We start from the raw sequence: 5,257 nt of genomic DNA on the forward strand, positions 1-5,257 counted from the left end.
TCCCTGTGCCCCCTCTAGCATGTATCCAGCTCTGTATCTCTGTGTGTCTCCAAAGTTCCCTCTCCTTATTAAGACATCCGCCACTGGGTTTAGGGTCCACCTTAATCCAGGATGGCATCAAATTAATTATAACTGCAAAGACCCTATTTCTAAGTAAGGTCACATTCACAGATACGTGAGATTAGGACTTCATCATTTCTTTTTGGGAGACACAGTTCAACTCATGACAGATATATAAATGCTTGTGATAATTCAAAGACATAGGCATTCTCATAACTTGCTGTCAAGGATTTGGCAACTTTTCTGGAAGAAATTCAGGAATAATTATCAAGAGATGTAAAATGTTTCATTTATAATACAAAAATATTTAAAAATACATACTATCTATATGAAAGCCTTTAAATTACATATCAAATAATTTTAATATATAGTAAAAGGCTAATGAATACTTTAAAGTAAAAAAATAATTATGGGGCTCCTGGGTGGCTCAGTCGGTTGAGCGTCTGACTTCCGCTCAGGTCATGATCTCACGGTTCATGGGTTCGAGCCCCGCGTCAGGCTCTGTACTGACAGCTCAGAGCCTGGAGCCTGCTTCCGATTCTGTGTCTCCCTCTCTCTCTTCCCCTAACCCACTTGCTTTCTGTCTCTGTCTCTCTCAAAAATAAATAAACATTAAAAAAAATTTAAAAATATAATTATGAACCACAGTTCTTGAAGTGTGATAGTCGTTTGTTAAAAGATATTTGTGTGTGTGCTTGCTTCGGCAGCACATATACTAAAATTGGAACGATACAGAGAAGATTAGCATGGCCCCTGCGCAAGGATGACACACAAATTCGTGAAGCGTTCCATATTTTTCATATGGTTTCACTCTTATGTGGATCCTGAGAAACTTAACAGGAACCCATGGGGGAAGGGAAGAAAAAAAAAAAAAAGAAGTTAGAGTGGGAGAGAGCCAAAGCATAAGAGACTGTTAAAAACTGAGAACAAACTGAGGGTTGATGGGGGGTGGGAGGGAGGAGAGGATGGGTGATGGGTATTGAGGAGGTCACCTTTTGGGATGAGCACTGGGTGTTGTATGGAAACCAATTTGACAATAAATTTCATATATTATAAAAATAAATAAATAAATAAATAAATAAATAAATAAATAAAAGATATTTGTGTGTGTGTGTGTGTGTGTGTGCCACAATTCTTTATTTTCCTTTTCATATCTTTGTGTATATTTTTTCAAGTTTCCTCTAATGGGCATACACATGTGTCACTTTTATAAATCAGGGAAAAAAAATAAAACAATGTTTAAAAATTCAGCTATTATTGGGGTCATTCCAGCTGCAATGACTTCTCAATCTCCAATTATAACAGACTGTATCTCTTCCTCTGCTTTTCTGTCTTTTGTTTTCCTGAATTGTAATCATGTCTTTTCTCAGGCGCTTTTGATCAATCCTGTTATTGTTTTTCATGTCCTACTGAAATAATAATGTACTGTGTGTGATTACAGACTTGCTGAGGTAAATAGAAAATGATTCTGAAAAACAGCTACTGAAAAAAATCCAGAATGCTACAAATATCTCTCAGCCACACATTTTGTGAGTCACATAACAGTCTAAAAGCATTCTGAGAAATTATGCTATTTTACAAATGTATCAGAGCACCATCAATGAAAGAGTGGCAAAGTGACCGTAGCAAGAAGGAAAAGAATCAAGGAAGATCATAATAACCCACAAATCAGAAACTGAGGAACTAAGTAGTTAAAATACACCGGACTTTTTGGATTATTTCAGTATAATGGAAGACTTCCAAACTTTTTGTGTTATCCTTGTTTCAATAAAACAAGGAGCCTAACAAGCAGACTCACTCTCGAATGTAGAAATGAGCACATGCTGATAATGTTTTAATACCCAACATGTGTTGTGCACTATGGAGACCTATCCAGGCAATCCACTCTATTGGTCTGCAGTGTAGGAATTTGCAATCTTGTTGTGAACAACAGCCTGACATTGGCAACCTGGGGCAGGGTAGGGATGGGGGAAGGGAGGGAGGTTAGTTAGATTAACTTTGAAGGTGAATTACTGGAGTATTAAAGTAACATAGAGTGATGAATTAAAAAAAGGGAAGTTAGACTTGAGAGCATAAATTTAACAATGAATACTGGAGTCAAGGAAGGCACCAAGAAAAACTGGGGCGCTGGGAAAGCTTGAAGAGAAGCATGAGCTTTGACCCAATCACTGGCTACAGTATCTCTGTTGTGAACATGTGTTCTGATGACTTCAGAGAGGACACTTGGTTGTTAATGAACCTGACATTCAGTAATAGTAAAATGAAACATCCTGAATTCCATTTGCCATGCAGTCTTCCTATAAACACCTCACAGATGAGAAAAGTCTTCGGATGTGTATATATGATATTTTAATTGACTGAAGTTGTGTATGGAAGTTACAGAGATATGTAATTGCACAGAGATGCCACTACCAAATCTGTCACATACCCGTTCTGACGTGAGACTGTGTTTAACCACAAGCAATTATCAATAAGAAATGTATCTCAAGCAATGGCAGGCTATTTTTCTTATGTCAAATTGTGAACTTTAACAAAAATGACTTTGCTGATTGTTGGCCAATATAGAGAGAAATAATCATTCTCATGTGATTTTGAAGGTCATGTCAATTGGAACAGAATTTCTTGAGCCAAACTGCTATCTCTGTGAACTAGACCACCTTTATTAGGGAACTTTGCTTCTGGGAGTTCATCCCAAGAAGATATAACACAGTATATGAATAGCAGTATATGAACAAATGTCCATTCTAGTCTTGTTTATAAAATTTCTAAAATAGGAAAATAATATTCATGTAACAATTAAAATATAATTACTTTATAATTATATACCTTATAGGAATTCATAGAAAAAAAATTGGGTCACATATTTACTTAATATGGGGAAGTGTCTCTGCTACATGATTTACCAAATGAAATTTTAAAGATTTTAACTATTTAGATTATTAAGAAATGTGTGGTATGACCCTGTTTTTATGTGGAAGATGTGATATGATAGATGCCAAAAAGTTGTTAGTCATGTGTGAGCAATCAAATGTATGTGTATTTTTTGCTTTTCACTTCCTTATAATTTCTAAGATTATACAGTAGCTGTGTAATAATGGCTAGTATCAAAATAAAATAGAGGAGGCAGTATATTCAATTCTTTCAACCATCTGAACTGCTAATTTGGATTGTCCTATATGGTCATCAGTGTTAAAAATCTTAGGGGCGCCTGGGTGGCTCAGTCGGTTGGGCGGCCGACTTCGGCTCAGGTCATGATCTCACGGTCCGTGAGTTCGAGCCCCGCGTGGGGCTCTGTGCTGACAGCTCAGAGCCTAGAGCCTGTTTCGGATTCTGTGTCTCCCTCTCTCTGACCCTCCCCTGTTCATGCTCTGTCTCTCTCTGTCTCAAAAATAAATAAAATGTTAAAAAAAAAATCTTAAAGCTAGCTTTTTTTTTTTTTTTTAATGTTCATTCTTGAGAGAGACAGTGTGAGTCCAGGAAGGGTGGAGAGCAAGGGAGACACAGAATCCAAAGCAGGCTCCAGGCTCTGAGTTGTCAGCATAGAACCCGAGGCGGGGCTCGAACTCACCAACCACGAGATCATGACCTGAGCTGAAGGTGGATGCTTAACTGACTTAGCCACCCTGGCACCCCAGTACTAGCTTTCTATTAAGTCTTAAAACACCACAGTTAAAACAATAGACAGAATTGTTATAAATTGTTTTAATTTATTGTGAAAACATTTGCCATTTAATATTAGGCTGTGAAATGGTCATAATTACAGCATAGTGTATATGCAGGGTCTTCCTTAAGCCTATGGACAATTTTCAAGCACTTAAACTTGAACAGTTTAAGTTATGCCTACAGTAAGAGTTCCATTCCATAAATATTTATGGAGTACCTAGTATGGACCAGGCACTACTCTAGGTACTGGGAATAGAGCCATGAGCAAAACAGGGAAATTTCTGCTGTATGAAGCTCTCATTCTACTGGAGAAGGCAGATCATATCCTAATAAGTAAGTAAACTCTATAGTGAAGATGATATGTGATATGGAAGAAAATAAAGCAGAAACGCCTAAATGGGCAGTTTCAGGCAAAGGGAGTGTTGCAGTTTTTACAGAGGGATCAGAGAGTCAGAGGAAGGGGCTAGTTATTCCCCATTAGCACATGTAGACCTTTCTCCTCCCTTCTCTGCCCTGTCCTGCAGCCCAGGCAAAGGATCTTTACGTACTGCATCATCCACGCTTTCTTGTTCTCTGGATTCTAGCTGAGTTGGATGATGGAAGTTACTAGCAGGAGATCACAAGTGGGAGAGGTCTGGTGATTTATTTCTCCCAACCACCCTCCATGGGTCATGGTTGGGTTGTGGCTCTGGTCCACTTCTCTAGCCACAGTGATTGTTAGGTGACTTCTACATTATGGACAAAACTCTTGCAATTTCTTTCCCTACCCTTGCCTATCAAGTCTAGGGGTTTTCAGGGCTTCCCATCAGTGATTCTTTTTGGGTGCATTGCCATCCCCTGTTGCTTCTCTTTTCTCTGTTCATACCTGTATAAACAGTTCTTACATTAAACTGTTGAAATACTCCTTAACGTGTGCTGTTTCCTGTCTGTACACTTTATGACACTTTAATTTTTACAAACTTTTCCTCCCCCAAATAGACCTGCTACATTGTATTTGGAACTGTGTGTACGTATTTAAAGAATGCAAACGAGGAATCTCCTTGTTGGAATGGATGGGACCCTGCTAATTTGTGGCTTGCATAGGTATTAGGATTACTCACACTACCACCAGTGGTGACATGGGATGGAATGCTGGCGGAGGGTAAGGAGGTTGCGAATCCTGTGGTAGTGACGCTTTTAGTCACTATGGTGATTATAAAAACTGTGGGATGCATTAACTTTTTCTAAATAACATAAAAGCATGACAAAAGAGAGGCACGCTTAAATTCCAAACTCAAAACATGAGTGGAAAATCAATGGGCTCTCAGGCAGTTATGAAAGATTCATCTTATTTAAGCACAGGAAAGACATACCTGATGATCCAGCCCATGGGCCTGGTTGCTGAGGTTACAGAATGTCAATTCCAATTAAGTATGTGATTCCTTCAGCCTCTTCTGAGAGAAAGATACAGGTTTAGCAGGAATAAGACCCTGAGATGGGGCATGGGGACATGTGGACAGACACAGACAAGTAGAAAGCACTCAACGCTCAAATC

General features: G+C 38.6%; 1 non-coding gene across 1 annotated transcript; it reads left to right on the forward strand.

Moving 5' to 3' along the window:
- Positions 1–751: 751 nt before the first annotated feature.
- LOC125161439 (U6 spliceosomal RNA) lies at positions 752–858 on the forward strand. Its single transcript, XR_007150626.1, has one exon. It is a non-coding gene; the product is annotated as a U6 spliceosomal RNA (small nuclear RNA).
- Positions 859–5,257: the final 4,399 nt, after the last annotated feature.

Source organism: Prionailurus viverrinus, chromosome A2, assembly GCF_022837055.1.
Source record: "Prionailurus viverrinus isolate Anna chromosome A2, UM_Priviv_1.0, whole genome shotgun sequence".
NCBI lineage: Eukaryota > Metazoa > Chordata > Mammalia > Carnivora > Felidae > Prionailurus > Prionailurus viverrinus.